This window comes from Spinacia oleracea, chromosome 3 (assembly GCF_020520425.1).
Source record: "Spinacia oleracea cultivar Varoflay chromosome 3, BTI_SOV_V1, whole genome shotgun sequence".
Taxonomy (NCBI): domain Eukaryota; kingdom Viridiplantae; phylum Streptophyta; class Magnoliopsida; order Caryophyllales; family Amaranthaceae; genus Spinacia; species Spinacia oleracea.
Window position 1 is genome coordinate 37,342,277 of NC_079489.1, and position 14,635 is coordinate 37,356,911.

The window sequence follows — 14,635 nt, forward strand, 5'->3', positions numbered from 1 at the left end:
ATAGTACGCCCAATAACTTCTTTTATAGCCTCCTTTTACGGTGCGACGTTTAGCTAGTATCAAAGTGAACTAATTCTCAAACGAGCAGACATAATCGCTCATGTTCTGAGGAACGGTTTCTAATCACCATTAATGAGAACTACCTATGACATGACTTTAATCTCTTAAAGCGTTCTCATGTTCAATCCGATACAAGATCCAATAAGTATCTATGCAAAAGATTCTGACATCCAGTCACTCTAGTTCAAGAAACAGAGCTAAGTAATCTACTTGCAATCTAATCTTCATTAGTCATTGGTCGTCCACCTTTCAATGACCTGGATTAGGGATCCTTTGTGACTTCAATATTCAAGTTCACTTATGGGTGTTTCTTTGTCGAAGAATCCATCTTGACATCCCATTTGAATGATTTGAATCACATGGACTTATCATTTAATACTAAACCAAGATTAAATGAACTATGAAATATAATTTCATAAATGATAAATGTTTAAACCAAATGCTTACCAATTTGTGGGCCTCTAACCCAAAATCAAGCATTTAATGTTTTACAGATATCGGCCTTTCACCCAATACTTAAAACATTCATGGAACTCAAACTTGATTCCATATCTGCATATAAATGTTGTGTATCATTCAATGCAGAGGTTTAGTTTATCATACTTTGCTATCCTTAGCATCTTTTCTATCGAAAACCTTTCGATGTAAGATGAAAAGATCTTTGAATATGTTTCTAGAATGATCTAGTCTTTCGTTGCTGTTTAGAATGATAATCATATCTAAAATAGAAAATCATCCGGGTAGCAGACTTGTGATCAACCTGAGTTCATTGAAGAACTCCCACTAAAAACAATTCCCTTTCATTGCTTCTTAGGCAACAATGAATTTATTTCAATTATGTAGAATTTCAAATGATGCTTCCTTTTGGAATGCTCCAACCAGTTCACATAGATGTGGGAGATACATCTTTCAACTGAGAACTTGGAAACTAATCATTGATTCAGTTTCCCATGCATCACATATGGTTTAGAACCTATGTTACCACCTTTTAATCACGACGCCTGATTGCCCGTGTATGTTTGTGGTTTGCCTAATAACAAGATTCAACTTTTGCTTAGGCAAATGCATGTAGCATCAAAACTTTAGTTATCTTCACTTCCTCTTATCAAGTGCTCATCCTACATCACCAAATGTATTGGATGTTCTTGATACTGTTCCAATGATCTTTGATCCAGATCAATAAAGATTGGTATAAACTCGTCACGATCCAATGTTCACGAGTTATCTTGGCGATCTATATATCACATTATACATGATTGATTGTAATGCAAAAACCATTCGCATTTTAAAATCCATCCATGTAACTTTTAGCTTCATTTTGTTTCAAGAAACACTGAATCTTGCTAAAATCTTGGCATTGCCATGTGATATAAGGTGAAGGCACCTCTTCAAGGTCCTTCATGCTTAACTTTAGTGATAACAACCTAGCTTTATACTTAGTTAAAGCATTCATAACTTAGACTTACTCATATGGGTTGAGAGTCTCTTTTGAGTCTCTCCATTGTGTTTGATTTAGTAATTACTTTTACAGAATCCAAACAACGCTTTAGATCCTATCCAATAGATCTTTAACCCAGTATGTTCTAAGTTTCGCCATGGTTCTAATATTGACAAATACTTTCAAATCTAACCCTTTAGAATTTGAATGTCATTTTCAATACAGAGATATGTATCTCATATATAGAACCAATAAACTTGACTTGGCTCCCACTTAACTCTTCATCTATAAGATGATCCATATTTTCATAAAGCTATGATTGCTCAATAGCCTTTTAGACAAATATGGTCCAATTCCCACTTGCATGCTTTAATCTACGAATAGATTTCTTAAGCTTGCTCCTTTATCTAGCATCCAAAACTTTTACATTGTGTGATGTACACAATTCCTTTCTACAAGTCCAATTGAGTAAGGTGTTTTGTTTTCCAATTGCCATATTTCCATATGCAATGATTGCTAGATTTATCCAAAATAGTTCAAGCATTAAGATTTCAACATTATCATCGCCGTGAAGTTGCTTACAATCTTTAACCACCAATCTAGCTTCTCTTTTGTATGTGTATACAATATCATCTTTGTATATTTTGAAAACATGTTTGCAACCAATGGGAGTAAACCCTTTATGCAAATCAACGTTGTATGTTTCTAAAACATGTTTGCAACTAATGGGAGTGAACCCTTTATGAAAATCAACCAAATCATAGATTTGATTCTTCAAGATGAAGGTACTTTGGATGAAATGGCCTCAAACCATTTTGTATGGCCTCGAACCATACTTGGGAATTTTTAATTCATCGTAGCTAACCTGTAAGTCGTATGTTCTTGAAGCACTTTCCAAAGTCTTCATAGTTTTCATTCCTCAAGATATCTATGTATCTATCTTGGTTGAATTCTATTGCTTATACGATTTACCTAGGTATTGAACATCAAACGTTAGTGTCTATAAAGACATTACTCAAGTCCTTTGAGTATTAGGATTCTCTTGAAGCACTTCTAAAGTCTTCTTGAAGCTCTTCCAAAGGCTTCTAAGTACGGAGCTTTTCCAAAGGCTCTTAAGTATCCTACATTTGTTTGTTGCTTGACTCGAAGTCCATTCGAGGTCATTTTTCTCCCACTTGCCTTTTTGGAAATATGATGGTTTCCTAAAAGACATTATCTTAAGCAACAACCATATGTTCTCAGATTTGTGGTAGAATCAATACCTTTTGTTTCTATGAGTCGCTCATAAAGAAACATATATCTATCCTTGAGTTTGTTTGATGTAAACACTAACTCCCACTGGGTTCGACAACCCTAGATATATGTACTGAAAAGATGTACTGAACCGAAGTTCAATCCTTATGACATCTTATCCTTAGCTTTGACAACCTTGTTTAGTGTGATAGTCACTTGAGAGTATCATTTAGAAACTATATAGGAAAATAGTCGTGATTATCGTTAATCGAATGGGTTCCGATTTCTCCATTTGGACATACCATATTCTTATGGAGCTTCGATTGTTATAATGCCATATAAACAATCTAGATAATCTTTCTTGGCTCATGCAAACATCACCTTGACCCAGCCTAGATGTTCCAAAATTCTTGCCAAGTTGATTTTATACCCTTTTGTGAATTACATTGAAGCATTTCACACATTTCACTTTGAGTAAATATAGCTATATTTTCTCAAATTCTTGTGAAATAGGTAAGTCATAAAATCCATCTTTGGACCATGAACTTCATTGTCTAGAAACTTCTAACAATAGTCCATTTCTATGTCATATTCAACAAGCAAGACCCACGTGTCTTAAATTAACCAACTTTCAGAAATCCATGCCATCGAATCTTAGAATGTTGACTTGTTGATATGGTCGTATGACATGGCCAAAGATATGTGGAACACAAATCAAAATGTTTGATTTGAACCTTCTGAAGTTTGAGTGTGAAGAGATTCGTTTGTTTATTAATCAATCATATGACTCAACCCTTAAATGACCATTTCATTCAAATAAACACTCAACGAATGTTTTTGTTTACTTTGAATGTGAGTCTTTCCGTTGTCCAAACAGAAATTGATTATGATGATTAATGGAACATAATACCATTAAGTTCCAGCCTTTAGAAGGACTTTAAAACAAACATGATGACCCTACAATTAATGTAGCACAACTTTGCTTCATTTCCTACTTGTAGGTCAATAACCAGACTTAGCTCCAGGAATTTGAGTTCTTAATAAGAGTTTAGAACCTCAAGCGGTAATCTAATACCATAGGAGTTTATTTGCTAAGTTGTTTCTCTTTAACACAAACTTTTAGGTAGAAATTGAATATTGAATTCATTTCTTTTGTTCCCCTTTCCTATCCTTTCTAGCACGTTTTCTTATAGTCCTAAAGATTTTACTCTTTGCTTGATCTTCGTACTTTGTTACGCTTACAAAGTCCCTTTCTTTTGTTCACTTTGAATGACAACATCCAATGAGTCTAATTCATCATCAAAAGAAAATTGGTTGTTAACCATTGGTTTTACATGAGTCTTTAACTCAATACTTCATTGTTTCAAAACTACCCAGTATTCTGAATATACGAGGTCCAATTGGTCTACCATTCAAATTCTAGTTTGAAAACAACCATGAAGATCACTATAAGAAAATAGCATTCAAGATACGCTCTCACTCTCCTTTTCTTTGAGAATTGCTCTCAAAAATAGTTACCAATCGATCGAGAAAATATCGCAGTTCTATTGTCCGAACGCAATAAGGTTGAAGATTGACTATTCTACAAAATGAACTAGCAAAGAAAACATTTATCATACTTTAATAACTTGAAATAAAAGCATTCACGCAATCATCAAAGCTATTAAACATTTCATTCATGCAAAAATAAAACATGGTCCAAAATGAATGAAACGATTCCAAGACCCCAAAAGTCCTAAATCCTTAAGCAGCTTTAGCATGTCTTAAGTAGTTTAAGATTTTAGGTAAGCAAAACCTATTGCTAGTAATCTCCAAATTACTCTTGGTTAATAAATTAATGCCATAATTTATCCCATTGCCACAACATAATGCCATTGTTGTTTGAGTTGTAACCACAATCAACGTGCTCCTTTAGGACGCCTTACCACCTAAGTCAACTAAAATAGCACCTCGCTTTAGCGTAAACCTACTATCTTAGATCCCTAGATTTTTGTAAGTGCTTGATTTGGAAGGCAATTTTTAAACTCAATATTACTTTGGACCTAGTTGTTTCTATGTTGGTTCGATTATTTAGTGAACTCAATCTAATCGAGTCATAAGAAACAACCTGTTCATGCAAAGCATACATACATTCACACATTCACGCATAATATATATATAGAAGTGCATAAATAAATGGTGATCTAGTATGGCCCAAAACATCTTGTCTTGAAGCATCCAATCTTCATCACCTCCTTGTTAGCTTGGCATCGTCTTGAATCTTCGTTCAAATGCTAACTTAAAGCTCTAAACTTAGAAATACTTGAAAATAATAAATTACATCAAAATTTCCATGGTACGTAGACCATATTTAAAACTTTACATTCAAAGATAGAACGGTACGCAGACCGTATTTAACTATCCTAAATTGGCCATATTAGTCACTTGGAGTACCTGCATTACATAAAATATATATTCTATGCATTCACCCATTCGTATGCTAAAACGAATGGCCCATGTTAATATGCAAGTATTTACGTGAATTAAAATTCACGTTCACATAAACGCGTCCTAAAAGATTAATCAATTTCCAAATTATTAATCCTTAGACTTTATTCTAATTAAAATTGAATTTAATTAAAATAATGCGACCTATGAAAATAATTAAAATAATTATTTCATTTTAATTTCATTTAGTGGCTCCCACTCAAACCAATAATTATTCCGGATAATTAATTATGAAATATTAAATTAAAACTCGCGGCCCGGCCCAAGCAAATAAAATATTAAATTAAATATCCCGTTAGCCCAAATTAATGCAAATATACGAAGCCCAACGAATTAAACGATTTTTAAAAAAAAGTCCAATTGCTAAATCGGGCTAGGCTTGCGCCCAGCCCCGCCTTGCGTGAGGCCCAAGAGCACACGAGCAGAGCTCGAGCACCCCCAGCCCCATCGCTCGCGCGCGCGCGTCCCCGCAGCGATGCTGCCCTGCGCTGCGTGTTGTGCATCGTGAGAGCTCGACGCCGTTGCGCCTCGCTTCGTCGCAGCCCCGCAAGCTACCTCGCCTGCCCTTCCCTCTCCCAGCGCGCACGAGGCACGCAACATCGCTGCTGCTGCCCGTGTCGCATGGCTCGGTCGCGCACAATGGCCTCGTATGGCTCGACGAGCCATACTTCCATCATGCCCATGTTCGTGTTTTTGGTTCGTAAAACGGACCAACTTAATTAAAATTAAAATTAATTCACGAACTTGCATTAATTTTATTTTTCAAAAAAAAGTTACGATTTAATTTTCAAAAAACAACGATTTTTAACGATTTAATAAACTTTAACGACAATCCAATTTCGTAAAATTAATAAATCAAGGGCTAACAATATTCAAACTTTCAAGAACGATCGAATCAACTTTAAAGTTTGAACTTTTAATTAATAAAATCCGAAACTTTATATCGTTCATAAACAATTAAAATTCAGATTATTAATAATTTGGTTTAAGTGCGATTAAAATTAACGAAACCATTCAAAATTTTAATCCAATAATTTTTTAAAATTAGCCACTGACCCATGAAATTATACCCCCTTCCCCAATTAACCGAATTATTAAACCAAAATTAATTAAAATTCAATTAGGGTTGCAAATTTTACGAATTGGGGAAAGGCAAAATTAGGGTTTATACTTATCCTAAAAATCTGAAATTTTTACCATAGATCAAGCATGTACCCACAAACATTGTGTCAAAATTTCAAGCAATTCCAAGTAGTTTAGGTCGATCTTTTAATTGAATTACTGTCTGATGCTTTTAATTTTTAATGAAAAATTAACAAAAACGCCCAAAAAACGATACTTCGAGTCCTGTTTTCGCAATTCTATTCACATGAGTTGATCTTAGAAAATCGTTTTCCATCAGATCAGGGTTTTAAAAAACGAAAAAGCGAATATTTTTGATTTCGGAACTGCCAATTTCGCAATTAATCCCATAATTCGAAAAAATTCCGAAAAATCAACAAAAATTCCAAAAATTTCGACACTGCAAAAACAATAATAATCATGCTAATTCATGCTTTGAATACATAAGGCTCATGATACCACTGTAGGGGAATACAGTTAAACATAATAACATGTGCGGAACAATCCCCAAAGCCAGGAAAAATGTATAAAGCACAGATTAAGCAAACTTACATTCGAAGCGTGTTTTCCACAATAATGTGTCAACGAACATGAACAAAGAACTCCACTTGTCGTTCCTCTACTTGGTTCACCGACACGATCAGATCCGTCTTGATAATCGTAGCTTAGACAATCATTCAAGAGTTTGTGCTTTTGGGAAGAACACATCCATGGAGGCTAGAGAGAATTAGGGTTTCTCTCTCCTCCTTAGGGTTTGATGTGTAATCTGATTTTTGCATTAGGTTATTGGAAAACGTGAGATGGATTAATATTATAACCCTTAGGTTATAATATCAACCGGCCAAGGCACATAGGCCATGCGCCAGCCAACCCCGTCCGTGCAAGCCCACACGCGCACAGCCACACAGGCGCTGGGCCTTGGGCCGCGCTATGTGCGCTGCTGCTCTTGTTCTTCGCATGCGCGCGCGCGCCCAGCCAAGGCTTGGGCCTTGCGCGCTGGCTCGTTGCTACGCCCAGTGGCCTTGCGCGCTTGCGCGCCTTGGCTCGTTGGGCTGGCAGCGTTGCCCCTTTCCGTATCCGCGATTAATATATTTCCGATATATTATTTATCGTTTCGTATACGACGAATTACCGTCGTACGATACGATTTATTCGTTTTGCCTAGCTTACGAATATTCGTGATACGATATACGATTCCGATGCAAGGTCGTATCGTATAATACGTTTTCCAACTAATTCCAGAAAAGCTATTAAATGAATTTCCGATTCATTTAATCCGGTGATCTGTTACGTGTCATTGGTGTGACCTTGTAGGTTCAGTCAAGAGTAAGTTGTGAGTTCAAATATGCATTAGAACTCACTGATCGGAAGCATTGCTCCAGCTAGCTGTTCCGATCACTTCATCTCACTGAATTAATTGTTCGCAATTAATCTGAACCTTGGTGTTAGACTTAATGCACCTTGGTGAAGGACATATTTCCTTCACTCCCTGCCGGAGATTAGTCCACTCGCGGAAAGTAGTGAGAACTCCTCGTAGTAGAACCAAAAAAAAAAATCAGATGTAGTCGATTCGTATGTGATATTGGCTTATGCAGACCAGTGTACCTGTATGTATTACAGTTGAGTCAGATCACTTTTAGTAGCTCTACTAATAAAAAAGTGATTATAAAAAATATACACAATCTTAATACTAGCCTAAGTAATTTTATCCTTTACTATTTCACAACTTTAAAACACTCGTACTTCTAAAGATTAATTTAACACCCACTTAGCCGAGAAAAAGAGTTGTTTAACAGCAATTAAAACTCCGGATAATTTGAAAATTTAGTTTCCAAAAAAAAAAATCTACTACTCGGCTTACACCTGTCAACTGATGATTTAATTTTACACCTATGTACGACACGGCTTACCCTAAAACAAAATTTAATTTCCTTTTTTTTAAGGTACAAAATTTAATTTCCTAAAATAATCTAATTAACAGAATCACTAATATTCTCTCAAAAAAAATTAAAAAATAAATAATAACAATTGAGAAAATGATAGTTGTGTAGAATCCCTATACCTTCTTAAACTCTACTAATTACAGTTGTTTACTTGTGAAAAGGTTTACTTGTCTTTTTATAAGTACCCACATTGCACGGGTCAGAGAGTAATCCCTAGCAAAGAAAACATAAACTCAAACAAACAATTTGTGATGGAAAACCCAGAGGAATTAATGGAAGATGAGAAGAAACTCAAAAATCTTCCACAGGAGTTGCAAGACATGATCAATGCGAAGTTCAATTCTACCCAAGGCCGGCTGAAGGCCTGTGCAATCTGGGCCTCGGCACAGGGCCCCGAGTTTTGCAGGGCCCCAATTTGAAAAAAGTATATATTTATTATTTGTAAATAGAAGGCAAATATCTGTGGTTGGCTTGCTGGCACGGAGAACAAGTTTTCAAACAGAAGTGTCGGCGTTCGAACCCCAACGGAGAGTTGTTTTTTACTCCATATGTCTTCCAATTTCATACTCCATGCGTTTTTATTTTAGACACTTCGTATACTTCCATTTAATTAGACATTTTTTGGTTGATTGTAGGAATTTTTTTCGTTATTGTACTCAATGAAAATAAATTTATCATTGTTTTACATCATTGATCCCTTTAAGGAAACCTAAGTAATATATACAAAGTTTAAAAAATAAAATAAAAAATCATTGGTTTATCGATGTAAATTTTTTCTAAACCTTCAAGTTGTCTATTTACAAAAATATAAGTATTAAATATAAATTAAGTGGGATGATTATGTAAAAAACATCAAAAAAAAATCTAGAAAATACTCATCGTTACTTTTTAATTTTTTGAGATACTTGAAAATTTATATTTTAAGGGTCTGATTTTATAATAGCTAGCACAGGGCCCTCAAATTGATTAAGACGGCCCTGATTCTACCCACGGTGTCGGGTCTAAGAATGATCATGCCTACTTTTGTGCGAGACGGAGATCAACTAAACTTGTCGACCGAAACACCATCGTGTCTTAAGGGCAAGAAAGTGTTCGAAGGTGTATGGTGGAGTGCCACATTGGATGGCCATGTCATTAAGCATAATTTAAAATAAATATTAGATACAAATAAAAATGAAAAATAACTTTGACATAGTTTATTATCTGTTTACAATCTGAGTCCAACAAACAAAAAGATAAAATTTTGTAAAATAAACAAAAACATAAAATTTTGTAAAATAAACAAAAACATAAAAATTTGCAAATTAACAGAAGATAATTAAAATTATTATATTTTCAATATAAGGTTCTTTTTTGGTTGATGATCTATATATAAAGCAAGAGGTGATAGAAATATTTGCTAAGCATCAAGAAGAGAGCACTAACCTGTTTCTGAAACCTAGACTCGTGGTTCTCAATCTCTAATTTTAGCCCCTCAATTTCAAAATAAAAATATTATTTGGTCGTCAAGAAAGAATAATCTTCTACTCTTCTACTGCCTACATCTACGTTGCTCAGATTTTTCAGAAGTATTGGGCTGGTTAAAGCATCCAAAAAAGATACATGATGCATTTTTACAGTGTCCTTCTATTTCTCACAGACTATGCTTCTCGAATTGCAATTCCCTTGCTCAAGCATATTCTGCTTTTATAAAATTAAAGAAACAAAAAAGGTCAGATGTTTAAACCAAGATGGAAAAAAGCATTTTGATCAGACATAAATTCTAATAAGATGAAAGCTCTTACTCAATCACTAGCTCGCGAATTTTCTCTTCAAGATTTTTTATCTGATTTTCAGAGACATCATGCTCAAATATTAGCCCCTCAGTGTCAGAGGCAATCCTTTGAAGATGTTCTAGACAACTGACCAAAAATTCAACTTTCATCCCAAGATTTTTAAGGGACCTCAGAGTTTAAAATTTTAGTACTATGTGTTTTGCTCATTCCTTATTAATTAATTATGTACATGATAGTTCTCCATATAGCCGTACCGATTGGAAAGATTGGACCAAGAAGCCCCAATCTAGAGCCAATTCTTGGTTGTGCAACAGGTGAATATATGTTTTACCCAGCTTGAATGCAACTCCTCTCTTGTGTATTGACTTACGCTTCAATTCTTACATGTCGGTCCTATGCTGATCATGGTGGGTGGAAAAGATCTTATGAGGGACCGAGTCAAAGATTATGCATACAGGATAAGCAAGTTGGGTAACAAGGTCGAGTATTTTGAGTTTGAAGGCTTGGAGCATGGCTTCTTGGCTAACAGTTGTAACCTTGAACCAGAACTCAACTCAACAAAAATATACTATTATTTTTTAATGGAATCCTATAAAATTATTAAATATTACTTATGTACTTCTAGGTATGATTAATTTTATACTTATCTTTAGTATCATCCAATTACAAAAAATATAGGATAAAAATTTCACGAAACGTATAACATATTTGTGTTGTTGTTGTTGTTGTTGTTGTTGTTGTTGTTGTTGTTGAAGAAGGGAGGCAAAGCCATTTATGGTTAAAAAGTTGACACCAAAGATAAATATCCCCGTCCCTGTCTCCCTCTCAATGGAAAAAATAAAAGATTAATATGAAAAATGCAAAAATATAAAGATTGAATCATGTTGTAAATTTAATTAGATGTCTATCTTAAGCCGTCTATATTCTTTTACGCGGAGTATTTATTGTTGTTGAATATATAAAAGAAACAATCATTATCCTTTAATTTGAATTGCGGTTTTCTAAATACAAACCTTATGATCGAGTAATATTTATACACGGAGTATATAGAATGGTGAGGATGGTTTCTTCAACATTTGGTTTTATGAATAATATGACATTGAGTGCTAAAGTTAAAGTTATATGAATTGTAGATAATAGATTGTTTGATGAAAATCCCGAGACATCATATAGTAATTCGGATTTTTTAATAAAAACCCGTGCATCGCACGGGCATCAAAACTAGTAAAAAAATAAAACTTAGATTTTTTATATGCCCGTATGTATTAGTATAAATATAGTTAAGGAAAAAAAATTGAATTTTTTATATATCCGTAAAAAAAAAAGTAATTTAGATTTTTTGTAAGTTTTCTGAAATACATAAAATAAATGTTTGATCAGTAGTCTAATACATATCAAGTGTAATACCAATTGAGATTGACATGAGTAAGGGTCTATTGCTCCTTAACCAAGGTCTTAGGTTCGAGCCTTGGATATGGAAAAAATCTCAAATGGGAGGGATGCTGCCCATCGAGGTACTCATGCGAATTCCCGCGGGAGATTAGTCTGCAGGAAATATGTCCTTCACCCAAGGTGCATTAAGTCTAATACCAAGGTTCAGATTAATTGCGAACAATTAATTCAGTGAGATCAAGTGATCGGAACAGCTAGCTGGAGCAATGTTTTCGATCAGTGAGTTCTAATGAATATTAAGCTCACAACTTACTCTTGACTGAACCTACAAGGTCACACCAATGACATGTAACAGATCACCGGATTAAATGAATCGGAAATTCATTTAATATCTTTTCGGGAAATTAGTTCGGAAAACATAATTATACGATTTAACATTAGATGGTGAAATCGTATATCGTGATTGCATATATTCGTAAGCTAGGCGAAACGAATAATCGTATCGTATGACAATGGATCGTCAAGTACGAAACGATAAATAAATTATCGGATGATAATTAATTGAAGCAAACACGAATGCAAGCCCACGAGCAAAGCGCAAGGAGAAAAGGCCCATGGCCTTGCTGCCTTGGCTGTGCATGCACGGAGAAGCAACAACAACAACAACAGCGTAGGCCCAGCCCACCGCGTGCTGTGTGCTGCGCGCTTGTGCAGTGGTTTGGTCGTGGGCCTTGCTGGCCGGTCGGGCTCTATGCTTGGACGGTTGGCTTGGCTCACTTAATAGGTTATTGATATAACCTAGACTATTATGTGTTTCCTAATGCTAATGCAAAAAAAAAAAATCAGCACACACATCAAACCCTAAGGAGGAGAGAGAAACCCTAATTCTCTCTCAGCCTCCATGGATGTGTTCTTCCCAAAAGCACAAACTCTTGAATGGTTGTCTAAGCTACGATTATCAAGACGGATCTGAACATGTCGGTGAACCAAATAGAGGAACGACAAGTGGAGTTCTTTATTCGTGTTCGTTGACAGATTATTGTGGAAAACACGCTTCGAATGTAAGTTTGCTTAATCAGTGCTTTATACATGTTTCCTAGCTTTAGGGATCCGCACATGTTATTATGTTTAACTGTATTCCCCTACAGTGGTATCATGAGCCTTATGTATTCAAAGCATGAATTAGCATGATTATTATTGTTTTTGCATCTGTCGAAATATTTGGAATTTTTGTTGATTTTTCGGAATTTTTACGAATTATTGGATGAATTGCGTAATAATCAGGTCCGAAATCAAAAATGTTCGTTTTTTCGAGTTTTAAAACCCTAATTTGATTGAAAACGATTTTCTAAGATCAACTCATGTGAACGGAATTGCAAAACAGGCCTCGAAGTGTCGTTTTTTGGGCGTTTTTGTTAATTTTTCATTAAAAATTAAAAGTGTCGGACAGTAATTCAATTAAAAGGTCGACCTAAACTACTCGGAATTGCTTGAAATTTGGACACAATTTTTCTGGGTATATTCTTGATCTATGGTAAAAATTTCAGATTTTTCTGATAAGTGTAAACCCTAATTTTGCCTTTCCCCAATTCGTAAAATTTGAAACCCTAATTGAATTTTAATTAATTTTGGTTTAATAATTCGGTTAATTGGGAAAGGGGATATAATTTCATGGGTCAGTGTATAATTTTAAAAATTATTGGATTAAAATTTTGAATGGTTTCGTTAATTTTAATCGCACTTAAACCAAATTATTAAAAATCTAAAATTTAATTGTTTATGAACGATTTAAAGCTTCGGATTTTATTAATTAAAAGTTCAAACTTTAATGTTGATTCGTCCGTTCTTAAAAGTTTGAATATTGTTAGCCCTTGATTTAATAATTTTACGAAATTGGATTGTCGTTGGAATTTATTAAATCGTTAAAAATCGTTGTTTTTCAAAAATAAAAATCGTAACTTTTTGAAAAATAAAATTAATGCAAGTTCGTGAAATTAAATTAAATTTTAATTAAGTTGGTCCGTATCACGAACCAAAGGCACGAACACGAGTGTGGTGGACGTATGGCTCGTCGAGCCATACGGGCTGCTACACGAAGGCCGAGCCGCAGCGACACGGGCAGCAACAAGCGTGCTGCGTGCCTCGTGTGCGCTGGGCGAGGAAAGGGGCAGGCATTGCTTGCGGGGGGCTGCGACGAAGCAAGGCACGAGCCATGCGACGTCCAGCGCACGAAGGCACAACGACGCAGCGCAGGGGCAACGATGGCTGCGGGCACGCGCGCGCGCGAAGGCCTGGGGTGTGCGAGCTTGCTCGTGCGCCTCATGGGCCACACGCAAGGGATTGGGCTGGGCGCAAGCCAAGTCCAAGTACGTAATCGGACTTTTTTCGTTGAAAATTGATTATTTCGTTGGGCTTCGTATATTTGCATTAATTTGGGCTAACGGGATATTTAATTTAATATTTTATTTGCTTGGGCCGGGCCGCGAGTTTTAATTTAATATTTAATAATTAATTATCCGGAATCATTATTGGTTTGAGTGGGAGCCACTAAATGAAATTAAGATGAAATAATTATTTTTAATTATTTTCGTAGGTCGCATTATTTTAATTAAATTCGATTTTAATTAGAATAAAGTCTAAGGATTAATAATTTGGAAATTGATTAATCTTTTAGGACGCGTTTATGTGAACATGAATTTTAATTAATTCACGTAAATACTTGCATATTTATATGGGCCATTCGTTTTAGCATACGAATGGATGAATGCATAGAATATATATATATATATATATATATATATATATATATATATATATATATATATATATATATATATATATATATATATATATATATATATATATATATATATATATATATATATATATATATATTATGTAATGCAGGTACTCCAAGTGACTAGTATGGCCATTTAGGTATACGGTCTGTGTACCGTTCTATCTTTGAATGTAAAGTTTTAAATATGGTCTGCGTACCATGGAAATTTTGATGTAATTTATTATTTTCAAGTATTTCTAAGTTTAGAACTTTAAGTTAGCAATTGAACGAAGATTCAAGACGATGCCAAGCTAACAAGGAGGTGATGAAGATTGGATGCTTCAAGACAAGATGTTTTGGGCCATACTAGATCACCATTTATTTATGCAATTTAATATATATATAT